A 14,814-nucleotide genomic window follows, 5' to 3' on the forward strand; every position below is an offset into this window, starting at 1 on the left:
TTGGATTGCTTTTTCTTATTGTTGAATTTTAAGAGTTCTGTGAATATTTTGGATGGAAGTCCATTTATCAGATCTGTGTTTTGCAAATATTTCCCCCAGTCTGTGGCTTGTGTATTCATTCTCTTAATGTTGGATACATTTTCACTGCTTTAAGGATTATGTATATTTTGTTATAAATTAAAAACTTTTAGAATATAATTTAAAAACAATATGAAATACTGGAGTTTAATAAATATTAGTTTGAACTAGAGGACTCCTGGGCAAGATGGCGGCACAGGTAAACGTGGTACTCACTTCCTCCCATGACCAGATCAAATCAAAATTGCAACTAAACTATAAAACAACCACCGTTCAGAACCACTTGAAATCTGGCTGAATGGAAGTCCTACAACTAGGGGATTTAAGAAGAAACCACATTGAAACTGGTAGGAGGGATGGAGACACAGAAGGGGATGTTCCCACACCCATGCGTGGGAGGTAAAAATTGGGAGGGATATATTGGCTGTGGAGTTCCTTCGTGAGGAGGAGCAAGGGGTCCCAGCTCCACACCAGGCCTCCCAGCCCAGGGTTCCAGCGCCAGGAAGAGAAGCCCTCATAACTTCTGGCTATAAAAACCAGTGGAGATTGAGGCTGAGGGAGACGGAGGGCTGCTGGAGCCCAGACTGTTCCTCTTATAGGACCTGCACGCAGACTTACTCGGACTCACTGTCTCTGAGCTTCAGCACTGGGACAGCAGCTTGAAAGGCACCAGGGACACAGGGGGAAGAATTGAATTGTCCAGGATCAGGTGAGAGTCTGGGGGGACAGTTTTCTTCCAGACTCAAGTGCTGGCAGAGGCCATTGTTCCTTGGATGAGCCAGCAGTGCCATATTTGAGACTCCATTGCCCTGGCTCACATTGTTTACCCCACTCTGGTGATTCTCTGAGGCCCTGCCTAATCCAAGTTTTGGTCCAACCAAGCTGTTTCTAGTGGCTTTTCCATATAAATGGCCTGTCTTGCTCATATTTCAGATTTCCCTAAAATATCTCAAAGAAGCAGCATCAGGCCTCATCATGCCCTATATTTCTCACTAAGTGGCTGGGCGCTAGAAGCAGCTGGCCTTTGTTTGCAGCTTGGCCCACCTGGGCACTTCCAAACCTAGTACAAGTAGCAGCCATCTGTAAATCACTTTGTAGCTCATGTTGGGTGGCCCTGGGCAGAATAGGCAGTGGTTGACACTGTCCTGTACCTCCTGGTAGGCCCCAGAGCCAGCCTACCCAGTGGACAGCTTCAGATCACATTGAAGCACCACCTAACCACCTCCACAAGCAACACACTCAAGGGGCAACTTAGTGGGTACCAGAGCCTTGCTAAAGTAACTCCCACTCTGTGGGATGGCCCCCTGCACAGCTGATCCTCAACAGGGGTTGGAGTCCTTGCAGCTGATTGGCCTGGAGGTAAATCCCTCTCATTGATGTGCCAACAGCGATTAAGCCTCAACTACAAGAGGAGGGTTTACACAGCTCATACTGGGGGGGAGGTGTACTTCGAATGCCCAGCTTGGGTGATTGGGGAAGCTGTGCCATTGGACCCTACAGAATACCTACTACATTAGGTCAGTCTATCAAGCCTGGGAGACATAGCAGTTCTACCTAATACATAGAAACAAACACAGGGAGGTGGCCAAAATGAGAAGGCAAAGAAACGCTGAAAATGAAAAAACAGAACCCCCCCCCCAGAAAAAAATGAAACAAAATAGATACAAGCAATCTACTAGATGCAAAGTTCAAAACACTGATTATAGGATGTTCAATGAACTTAGTGAGTACCTCAACAGCATGAAAGAGGACCAGTCAGAAATGAGGGATATACTAACTGAAATGAAGAATAATTTATAGGGGATCAACAGTAGAGTAGATGAAGGTGAGAATGAAATCAGTGATTTGGAATATAAAGAAGCAAAAAGCACCCAATCAGAAGAACAAAAAGAAAAAATATTCCTAAACAATGAGGATAATGTACACTCAATTTCAAGTGTACTAAATGTACCAACATTTGCATCAATGTTGGTGCCGGAAGGAGAAAAGAGAGAGCAAGAAATTGGAAACTTATTTGAAAAAATAATGACAGAAAACTTCCCTAACCTGGTGAAGGAAATAGACATATAAGTCCAAGAAGCACAGAGAGCCTCAAACAAGATGAATCCAAGGAGGCCCACATCAAGATACATCACAATTAAAGTGCAAAGGTTAAAGAGAGAATCTTAAAAGCAGCAAGAGAAAGGCAGTTAGTTACCTACAAGGGAGCTCCCAAAGACTGTCGGCTGATTTCTCAGCAGAAACTTTGCAGGCCAGAAGGGAGTGGCAAGAAGTATTCAAAGTGATGAAAAGCAAGGACCTACAACCAAGATTACCAGCAAAGCTATAGAGGACAGATAAAGAGCTTCCCAGACAAGAAAAAGCTAAAGGAGTTCATCACTAACAAACCAGTATTACATGAAATGATAAAGGGTCTTCTTGAAGAAGAAGAAGAAAAAAAAAAGATAAAAAATATGAACAGAAAAGTGGCAATAAATACATATCTATTAACAATTGAAACAAAAATAATAACAACAAGCCGAACAGAAACAGACTCACAGATACAACATTTTGGCAGTTGCCAGATGAAATGGGGGTTGGAGGAGATGGGTGAAAAAAGGTGAAGGGACTGGGGAGTACAAATTGGTTGTTACAGAACAGTTATGGTGATGTAAAATATAGTATAGGGAATATAGTCAATATTCTAATAACTATATATGGTGTCAGATGGGTATAAGATTTATTGGAATGATCACTTAGTAAGTTATGTTAATGTCCCATTACTGGGGTGTACACCTGAAACTAATATAATAATGTATGTCAACTTTAGCTAAAAAATAGAAATGATTTAAAAATGAAAAAGAAATAAAAATAAAAAGACTGGTCCGTACACATAAATAAAAAAAATAAAAAATGTATTAGTATGAATCAAATGTAACTGTTCTTTTCATAGGTCAAAAAATAATGATAGAGTATTTGCAATTTTGTATACTTAAATCTAATAGAAACCAAAAATCTTTCTCCACAATTTTTTGTGTGTATACCCATCAGCAGCAAACCATTATCTTGTCTTTGAGATGATTCTAGAAAAAAAGTAAGCTCATATTGGAATCAAAAGCAGATATGCATATTATAATACACAGCACTTTGAAATGTCCCAGTCATTATAAGACTTCTTGCCCCTAAAAGCTACATTTTAAGTGGGAGCTCACCTGGAAATGGCACAAAAATCCTGTGTTTTAATTTTTGGTTTAGGAAATCTGTTCATTCTCTGCAGAAGCTCAAGAAACTGCTGCTAAATTTATGGGGCTGGGGGACAGGGGCTGCACAGTGAAATAGTGAGTGCCTGTGTAGACGCTTGTAGGCAATCTTTCTTCCCTGCACAGAAAGCCATAGTATATCCCTTCAGATATTTGTAATAGTTTTCTCTGGATCTCCACATGAAAAGCAATGGGCTAATTATTATTTTGAGGGTCATAATTCATGACCATATTTTAAATACCCAGACAGTCAGTAATATTGCAAGATTAGTTTAAATTGTTCTGTCAAATAGAAGAAAAGAAATCCAGATTTAATTAAACACAAACCAACGTTTGTGTGTTTATTATGTATAAAACTCCCTTTGAAACGTGGGGAATAGAGTCAAGCTTTTGATCAAGTGGTAGGGGATAGAGCTAGTAAACAAATATGAGAAGGCAAAAGTAAAACAAGTGACATGAGAAGTGCAGAGAAGTGCTGTACTGTTCAAATTAGCGCAGGACCATCGTGGAGGGATCCAGAAAGGCTGCGGAAAACGTGAAATCCGAGTTGAATCTTGGGGACTGAGTAGGGCTTCACATTGTGTAGATGGGGTTGGGCGTTATAGAAAGGGGGTACTTCTTGGCAAAAGTCCAGATGTGGGGAAACTTGGGCCATTTTAGGAAACAGTTAAACAAGATACATAGCAATTATGGACTAATCATATAGTTTTGACTTTATGCTAATGACACAAAGATACATGACATTTTAGAAGTTTGAATTTTGCTGCAGCAAGAATTTGAAACAGGCTTTCTTCAGGGCTCTTATTCGGCTCTTATGCAGCAAGTCACTTAAGTGAGTGCCCCTAGCCCCCGGCCCAGCAACCACAGCCAGCACAGCTCTCCTACCCTCAACTTGGCATCACGTGGACCTTAACACTTGTGAAGTACTAAAAGTAATGTTTATTTCGTTTTTTAAAAAAATATTTATTGTTGATTTCAGAGAGGAGAGGGAGAGAGATTAAAAACATCAATGATGAGAGAGCATCATTGATTGGCTGCCTCCTGCATGCCCTACGCTGGGGATCGAGCCTGCAACCTGGGCATGTGCTCTGACTGGAAATCAAACCGTGAGCTCTTGGTTCATAGGTCAGTATTCAAAAAACCACTGTGCCACACCGGCTGAGCTATATCTTTTTTTTTTTTTAATGACAAAAGCTCTTCTAACAGTGGTGAATGAGATTGCAAAGAGGGTAAAGACAGTAGTAAAAAAGGGTAAAGCTTAGTAATAACGACAGTGCTTCCGATAATTGTTAGAGTGGAATGTTGACTTTGTTATTAGGTCAGATTGTTGACAGGAGTTTGGTGTTTTGCAAATGACTTGGGACAAAATGCTTTCTGTGATGAAGGGTCTACTTTTATCTAGGTTGACAGGAAGGGAACAGAGGAACATAAAACCATAAAGACAGAATGGGCCATATTTAATAGCAGCCTGTGGCAGGCTGGATAAAGTCTTCTGAGCAGCTGTTTGATATGATCTGAACTGTGTTTTAGAAAACATTTTTTTAGTGTTTCATTAAACTTTTACTATCAACAAAGATGATGCCAAAAGTTAATATAGGGACTCTTCAAGCAAGTTCAGTAAAATGAAATGATTCACATAGTAGATATTACATTCTCAAGGCTTCTTTCTCTCCATTTGTACCCTACATTATTATTGTAGGTTACTTTGGATTTCTCCTATAATCTTTATCTTTGTAGGTAGTTTTCTCTCTGAAAGAATTGCAATCATTTGTTCTAAAAAATATAGCGATGGTGGACATTACCAACTGCTTACCCCAAGTCCATTTACCCTTCTTTCTTACTGATATTGTCTAGTTAAAAATACTCACTGTCCCAGCTTCTTTTATTTTTAGGGATGGTCATGTGAGCCATGCGATAGAAGCAGACATGTTCTGATAAAAAGAGAGAGACACAGCTGACACGCACCTTTCCGCCTCCATCCATTCTCTTGAGTGGAGCCTAGAAACATTCCCTGAACCTTCGGGTGGCATTTTGAGACCACAAGGGCCCAGCAAAAGGTAGAGGCTGTGATGCCATCATGAAGCCACTGCCTCACCTCTTCTCTGCTCACCTTTGACCAATTTCTTAAGGAAGAAAAGCAAACTAACCTTGGTTATGTCAAGCAGATTGTCTCGTTTCCTCTATGAAAGCAATCCTAATTGAAAGAGTAGCCTACTTCCAGTCAGATAAGAAATGGTTACCATTTCATGCTAGTGCAAAGGGAACTAAGGGAATGAATGCGTTTTGCTGGGGAATTGCTAGAGCACTTTCAGTGTGTCTGCCTTGTGGGAAGTGAGTTTCAACCCCAAGCTGAAAGTTCCATCTTCCGTTAGTAGGAGCAGACTGTGACCTCTCCCAGTTTCTAAAGTCGATGTGGTACAGAGGGCAGAACATCCAGGGGAGGAACGCTGATCGCAGGTGACCAGAGAGCTCCAACTCAAGTACCTGGAGATTCCAGTAAACAGAGGGGTTTTTAGTGTGTGTGTGTGTGTGTTTTGGGGGGGGGAGAGTGAGTAATCGGTGTCAGACATGTCACAGAATGTGGTGGAGGGAGCAGACGTCCTGCAAAAGGCCGCTGGTGAAGACCCACTGTTTGCAGAGTTACAGAAATGGTGATAAGAATGCTAACAGGATGAACTTAGGTTCTAGACCAGCACTTCGGAAGAAATACAATGTGAACTACATGTATAATTTGTCTTATAATGGTCACTTAAAAAAGATAAAAAGAAACAGATAAAATTATATTTAACTCAATATACCAAAATGTTGTTGTAATATATAACCAGTATGAAATTATTAATAAAATAGAGGTATATTCATATTATATTTTGAAATCCAGAGGGATCCAGAGTAGTCATATTTTAGTTCCTCAATAGCCATATATGGCTACTGACTACTGTACTGGACAGGGCAGTGTTAGAGAAGAACAAAGTGACTTATGTGTTATGTAGATACATTTATTATTTAAAAAAGTGAAAAATTTCACCAAAATTCTAATTGTCTAGGGTTTTAGAAGAAATAGGCATTAGTAAATTTCTAGGAGAATCTAAGAATGATGAGGGGAAAGGTTCTATGGAAAGTGTCCAACTATCTTTTTAAAGTGAGTCTGACCTGGATTATTAGATATGATCTAAAAAATGATGGCCAAGAAACAAAAACTGAAATAAAAGATTTATTGTAACCATATGTATAATCTTGGAAACAGAAAGGATATTCTCAGTTTCACCTCTTGGGTATGTTAAGAAGTAGGAAACAATTTGTTTCTTTTTAGGATAATTCACAATGTCTATCTAAAATGGTGGGGCTTAGTTTAACTTGTTTGACCACGCTGTTAGGATAGCCTTTTCCTTCCTTAACTTGGGAGAGATGAGAGAGAGGAGACAACTTTGGAGAACACAGAGAAGGGTTTACTATATTCTTCTAGCTGTTGAGCTTGATATCAACTCAGCTTGTATTCAATTCCTGAGTTAGAATGTCTCAATAATATTTCTTTGGGCATAGTATTTGTTAATGTGATTGTTATTTATCTCAGTTCATTTAATGAATGAAGTATTACGAAATTTTCTTTGTTTCCTTTTTGGTCAACCAGCATTAGATGCCCTTGTTACCAGTGGCAGCAGTCTGCTGTTTCAAGTCCCCCTGCACTGAAATACCTCTCCCATTGGAGAGAACATCTTGAAAGGGTCTCTGCAGACATACAGAGTTTGTGTGTGTTTTTTATATGTAACTAGAAACATGCTTTATGAAAACAAAGGATTCTCCTGTGTCCAACTAGAAATAATCGACAACTGCTTCTAAAGATAAAAGAAGAAGTTGTTGAAAGATTAAAAATTTTTAATTGAATAAGTAATTATGCAAACCTGGTTGGCATAAATTTATTTTCAGAGTGATAATGGCTCCCCCCCACCCTCATCTAAATATATTTTTTCCATTGATTTAGAGAGAGAAAGAGAGAGAGAGAGAGAGAGAGAGAGAGAGAGACAGCGCGTGAGCGTACGTTGATTGGTTGCCTCCCACATGCGCCGGGACCGGAGTGAAGAATCAAACCTGCAGCCCAGGTACATGCCTTTGACCAGGAATCAAACCCGTGACGCTTTGGTTTCTGAGCTGAAGCGCTAACCACTGGTCAGGGCAATAATAGCTTTTTATAGAATTCAGGCAACCCAGAAAATACAAAGAAGAAAGGAAAAATCACGTATAATGTTACTTCTTAGAAAGGTAACCTATAATACAACCATAGTTAACCTTGGCCATTACCCTGCCTGACATTTTTTCTATTCACATGGTCTCCACATTGCTCACAACTCCCATCACTACACACAGACATCCTCTTCCCTCCTCCCACCTTTTCTCTTCCCTTTCCTTCCTGCTTTCTTTCTCTTTGCAAAACTGGGATCATATTCTACAGACATTTTATAGCCTGCCTTTTCATTTAACAAAACATCGTGGGCAAATTTCTATGTTAAAGTATATACCAACCTCATCGTTTTAAATATGTTTTTTAAAAATGGATTTTTAGAGAGAGGAAGGCAGAGGGATAGAGGGATAGAAACATCAATATGAGAGAGAAACATTGATTGGCTGCTTCCTGCAGGCCCTCTACTGGATCAAGCTCGCAACCCATGCATGTGCCCCAACTGAGAATTGAACCAGTGACCTCTTGATTCATGGGTTGATGCTCAAACACTGAACAACAGTGGCTGGAACCAACATCATTTTATTTTATTTTTTAAACATATTTTTATTGATTTCAGAGAGGAAGGGAGAGGGAGAGAGAGATAGAAACATCAATGATGATAGAGAATCATGGATTGGCTGCCTCCTGCATGCCCCCTACTGGGGATTGAGCCTGCAACCCCAGCATGTGCCCTTGACTGGAATTGAACCTGGAACCCTTCTGTCCGCAGGCTGACGCTCTATCCACTGTGCCAAACCACCTAGGTCCCAACATCATCATTTTAAATAGTATGCTGCTATATGAGTGTGTCTATTGAGTCAGTCCTCTAATTGTTAATTTGTAGGTATGTTTAGTATTTTTGTTATTATAAATCCTGACACAGTGAGCATTCTCATTTATGAATTTGTTGAGTTATTTTCTTAGATAAATTCCCATGTGGAATTGCTGAGCCAGGGTATATGTGTAAAAGTTTGGCTCTATGTTACCAAATTACCCTCCAAAGATGATGTTTAATTTATGCTTGTACTAACAGTGTTCCAAATTGCTATTTCTATGCCAACAGTGCCATCATTAAGAAAATTGCCAATCTGATAGTTTAAAATGATATTGTTGCTTTAACTTGCGTTTTTTTGTTACTAGTGAATTTGGATACATTTCCACATGTTTATTGGCAGTTTGTATTTCTTCTTCGGTGAATTGCCTGTTTGTATCTTTATTCATTTTTTAATTAAGGTTTTTTTTCTATTTTATATACGTATATATTTATCTCTATATATTTAGAATATATACTCTTTGTTGCATATGTTATAGATTTAACGATTTCCAAAATACCTATTCTACTTATGGTTTTGTAGTATTACATATTTTTGCCAGGTACTTTTTTCTAGCTTATTATCGTATAGAGTCATTTCTGAGAATTAAATGTTGGCTGTTGCAACTTGCTTTGTGTTTCTTAAAATGATTCATCAAAATGATTTATATCCTTTCATGTCTAAACCCTGCATATTTTCAGTAAGTAATGTCAAGGAAATCACCATCTAATTATGTTCTTGCTAAAGTGCCTGTTACTAGCTTTGAAGTTTGCAGCTAATCTCTTCTACATTTCTTTGGATCTAAGGTTTAGATAAACAGTGACATGTAAAAACTAGAAGAATGTAATTTCCTAAGTCTGCTTTTTAATATTTTAATTTAATGTTAACAACTGAGAATTAGCAAACTCACTGTTGTTATTTACTTTATCTCTACATTATTTGAAAACACACGATCCGCATCTGTGTCTAAATTTCTGAGCCAGTTACTCACGCAATATGCTGCCATTGGTGAACTCTTAATAATGTATTAAGATATCAAATACCTGGCTCGGCCCATGTTGCTCAGTGGTTGAGCGTCAACCCATGAACCAGGAGGTCACAGTTTGATTCCTGGTCAGGGCACATGCCAGGGTTTCTGTCTCTATCCCAGTAGGGGGCACGCAGGAAATGGCCGATCAATGATTCTCTCTTATCATTGATGTACTTTATTATGGTTTTAATTTGTGTTTCTCTGATGATTGGTGACACTGAGCATCTTTTCATATGTCTATTGGTCATCTGTATGTTTTCTTTGGAGATGTGTATATTGGGTCATTTGCCCATTTTTTAAATATGTTTTTAAAAAATTGATTTAATAGAGAAAAGGAGAGGGAGAGAGAAACACCTATGTGAGAAACTTCGATCAGTTGCCTCCTACATGCACCCCAACTGGGGACCAAACCCAAAAGCTGGGTATGTGCCCTGACCTGAAATTGAACCAGTGACTTTTCAGTGGGATGATGCTCAATCGATTGAGCCACACTGATCAGAACTGACAATTTCTTCTTCTTTAAAAAAAACAACATTTTATTCATAGTAGTAACAATATGAACACTTTTTGTTTTGTTAATCATCACCAGATGATGTTTTTTTTCCATTGCTTTCTCAGAGAGACTGGGGGTGGGGGGCTAGGGGGCAGAGAGAAAGAGAAGGGGAGAAAGAAACATTTATTGGTTGCTTCCTACACATGCCCCAACTGGGGTCAGGGAGTGAACCTGCAACCCAGGTATGTGCCCTTGACTGTGAATCAAACCCGAGACACACTGGTGAGTGGGCTGACACTCTAACCACTGAACACACTGGCCAGGGCAGGGACTACCCATTTTTTAATTGGATTGTTTGCTGAGTTGTATGACTTCTGTGGTTTTTTTTTTTTTTTAGTGTGTGTGTGTGTGTGTGTGTGTGTTAATACTCACCCAAGGATATTTTTTCCATTGATTTTTAGAGAGAGTGGGAGGGAGGAGAGGGGGGAAATATAGAGGAAAGGAGAGAGAGAAAAATCAATGTGAGAGAGAGAGACATCAAATGGCTGCTTCCTGCACATACCCTGAGGCCTGGGATAGAAGCTGCAATCCAGGTGTGTGCCCTTGACTGAGAATCAAAACTGTGACTCTTCAGTGGGTGGGTAGACATTCTAACCACTGAGTCATACCAACCAGGGCAGTTGTCTGAGTTCTTTATAAATTTTGGATATTAGCCCCTTATCGGATGTATCATTGATGAATATGTTCCCCCATTCAGTGGGTTGTCTTTTCATTTTGTTGGTTTCCTTTGCTGTGCAGGAAGACGTTTTAGTTTGATGTAGTCCCATTTGTTTGTTTAGGATGTATCATTGATGAATATGTTCCCCTGTTCAGTGGGTTGTCCTTTCATTTTGTTGGTTTCCTTTGCTGTGCAGGAAGACGTTTTAGTTTGATGTAGTCCCATTTGTTTGTTTATTTATTTTTTTGTTTCCCTTGCCTAAGGAGATATATCGGAAAAAATATTACTAAGAGAAATGTCCGAGATTTTACTGTCTATGTTTCCTTCTAGACTGACTTTATAATTCTTGACAGTGGGTTAGGGAAACTGCCACTAATCACTCATAGTAAATGGAGTGGGAACGTTTTAGTCTGATGTAGTCCCATTTGTTTGTTTATTTATTTTTTTGTTTCCCTTGCCTAAGGAGATATATCGGAAAAAATATTACTAAGAGAAATGTCCGAGATTTTACTGTCTATGTTTCCTTCTAGACTGACTTTATAATTCTTGGCAGTGGGTTAGGGAAACTGCCACTAATCACTCATAGTAAATGGAGTGGGACCACATGGCCTCAGTGGTCAAGATGATTACATATAAAATCCTTGAGTCAGAGTGAAAAACAAAAAGATCACTTGGTGTCCTTTGCAGAGCCTAATCATTCCCTTTATTTTTATAGTGCATCATAGGTTGCAAAGTACTTGTCCCAGCAGTTTGACTTGATCTTCAGGACAACCTTGGAGGTAGGTGACAGAGCCATCATATCTCTGTTGTTAAAAGGTGAGGACACCAAGATAACGGTGTTTAAGTGAGTTGCCGAAAACCTATATCTCCTGAACTCCAGGAGAGTTCTTTAAACATCTGTAGCCTCTATTTTCATTATTTGGTCTTGGTTCCTCAATTAGGCGCTATCGGAAGGCAGAACTTTGTGCCATACTTTTACCAGGCTCAGCAGAGTTGGCATTCAAGTTTTTGAGTGAATTATTTTTCCTAAGAAAGGTAGCAATATAGCTCTACCTTAGATTGTTAAAATACTTAAATCCTTCTCTGGCAGCTATTTTTGAAAAATGAGCTGCATGGATAGGTCAACAACCAACCATCTTGATTCCTTGGCAGAGATTTATTGCAGCAGTTAGGTATGGAGAGTACAGTGGGCAGACACATCTTTGACTGAGCCTACAATCATGGAGTTTGCCTCATTTGTTTAAAAATCTGCAAGGGCACAAAGAAAGGTTGTTTCAAATAATTTTCATACTCTTTTTGTGGTTTGTATAAATTGACTGTTTAGGAGCTACTAGACCATAAAATCCAGCCAGTGAGAACATTGGAAGTCACAGAGCTCAAAGGTTTATTAAGTGGTGTGAAACTCTATTGTTTTGTGCATGTGTTTAAATAATTGCTGTCAGTACAAGACTGCTAAAAATTCCCAGCTAGTAATAACACAAATAGTACGTTATGGCTTTAAAGGGAGATTAAAGAAATGCCTGAGTCAGCACTTTGGCGCTATCACCGCACATGTCAGTTTTGTTATTGTGAGGTCTTTACTTTTGGCAGTTGTTCTCCCTTCTGGCCTGGGGCTGCTCTAATTACCATGTAAATGAAGCTGGGAAAAGAGTGGAGGGCACAAAGCCGGGCTCTTCAGCTTGCACCCTAGTTTTGAGGGCTGCGGAGCCAAGCAGGCATAACATATGCTGATGGGATGGCGTGAGGCCACTCCTCTTTCTTTCTATTCAGATTGATGAGAGGAACATTAAGCTGCTTAGCTGCTGTGCAAACGCAAGGGTCATTCTTTCTTTTCTTTTTCTTCTTCATTTTCTTTAAATCCCAGGGTCTTCTCTCCTGCAGCATTCCACAAATTAGCTTAGTCCATCCTGCTTTAATACATAGGCACTAATTATATTTCAGCATACATTTTTACGCACTAAATTATAAGTATCCTTACTTTAATTGGCTGAAAGTAGTCCTTAAATTGAGGGGTTAGTACTTCCTTTTATAGGACGACAGGCTTTGCTGTGCTGTGTGCTGGGATTAAACCCTTTATTTAGGACTCGGCGTTGAAGACGTGGATGATCCATTATTTTTTCCCCAAAGAGCTCTGTATTTTCTTCTGGCCAGAGTGTAATTCAAAATTTTATAATGTCCCTTTCAAATGTGTAAAATAATTATTAATGCTTAGGTAGATTTGGGATGTGAACTAATAACCACAATTTGTAGGGACATAATTATAATACAGATGAGTAATGGTTTATAGTTGCAAAGCTTTCCCCACATAATCTATTTTGTTTGGTGTTTAAATAGCCCTCAACATGGGTAATTTAGGGATTAATATGAGGTAGTTGCTGCAGGCCACACAGTTAGTTTGGCAGCACAGCTGGTGTTAGGAGTTTCATCTCCTTGCAGGGGGTGTTCGTCGGGGGTGCATGGATGGCGGGTGCGGCAGGGATGGGGGTTGGGGGGCTCTTCCTTCCCACCTTAATGCTGCTTGTTGACTGGAGGGTTCCCCCACTGTTAAACTTATATACTTATAAAGTTCCATATGAAATATCTTTTCCTATCAACATTCTTTATTCATAATTTAAAGAGAACCCACTTGTGAGCATTCTGCAAAACTTTACATTTTACTGATAGCATAAAATAAGAAACGTTTTCTTTTTACTATTTGGCAAGTGATTGATATTCTAGTTGTGAAATGAAGAATAAACTGGAGACTAAGTCTTTGGCTGGAATGGAACTTGCCCAGCCACCACTGCCGTGCCAGGTGGTTTTGTCCTCAAGGCTGAATTCCAGGCCCCTTCCCTGCTCCATTTTACAGTCCAGGGCAAGGTTCCTCAAGAGGAGGCAGGGTATTCTTCTTTGAAACATTGACTGGGCCACATTTTTCTAGGGAAGAAGCTTTCACGTGTGAACGTGTGTTGTTTTCTCTTTCTTTTTTCTACTGGCTGGAGTTGTGTGGGAGTGACTTCTTTCAAATGGGAAGAGGCCTGGCCTGGTCCCACCTCCTTTGTCTTTCTTTCTGTTTCATCTCTTCCTCGTCCAGAGGCAGGTGGATTCAGCAGCTATGCTCTGGCTAGATGTGGCCCCGGGTAGGTGGCAGTAGGCTTTGCCTGTGGTCTGGCTCTGTGGCCCCTTCCCTGCTGATGAGCGTGCCGTCTGTCCCCATGCAGTGTGGTAAGTTCCCCTGGAGCTTGAGATTGGGCATGGCGGAAAAAAGCCCCATGTTCTGGTTGGAAAAGGTCTTTTCCATGGGTCCATTCAAATATCAGCTCTCAGTACGTTTTGCCCTTTGCACACAATTACTTTCTCAAAGATCTCTTAGACTGGACCAAATCAGGGTTTTGTAATTCATCAGAAAAACGCCACTTTTAACCATCTGAATCCAACCCTGAAAGTCTAACACATAGGTGCTGGCCTTCTACCTATAAGACTAGTTTTTTTTTTTTAATTAAATCTTTATTGTTCAGATTATTACATTTGTTCCCTTTTTTCCCCTCATAACTCCCCTCCTCCCAGTTCTCGCCCCACCCTCTACCCTCACTCCCCACCCACTGTCCTCATCCATAGATGTACGATTTTTGTCCAGTCTCTTCCCGCATCTCCCACACCCCTTCCCCCCCCAAGAATAGTCAGTCCATTCCCTTTCTATGTCCCTGATTCTATTATGATCACCAGATTATTTATTCACTTGATTCTTAGATTCTCTTGTTGATAGATGCATGTTTGTTGTTCATAATTGTATCTTTCCCTTTTCTTCTTCCTCTTCTTAAAGGATACCTTTCAGCATTTCATATAATACTGGTTTGGTGGTGATGAACTCCTTTAGCTTTTCCTTATCTGTGAAGCTCTTTATCTGACCTTCAGTTCTGAATGATAGCTTTCTGGATAAAGTAATCTTGGTTGTAGGTTCTTGGTATTCATCACTTTGAATATTTCTTGCCACTCCCTTCTGGCCTGCAAAGTTTCTGTTGAGAAATCAGCTGACAGTCGTATGGGTACTCCCTTGTAGGTAATTGATTTTCTTTCTCTTGCTGCTTTTAGGATTCTCTCTTTGTCTTTTGCTCTTGGCATTTTAATTATGATGTGTCTTGGTGTGGTCCTCTTTGGATTCCTTTTGTTTGGGGTTCTTTGCGCTTCTTGGACTTGGAAGTCTATTTCTTTCACCAGGTAGGGGAAGTTTTCTGTCATTATTTCTTCA

The sequence above is a fragment of the Myotis davidii genome, unplaced genomic scaffold (genome assembly GCF_000327345.1).
Source record: "Myotis davidii unplaced genomic scaffold, ASM32734v1 scaffold46, whole genome shotgun sequence".
Classification (NCBI taxonomy): Eukaryota; Metazoa; Chordata; class Mammalia; order Chiroptera; family Vespertilionidae; genus Myotis; species Myotis davidii.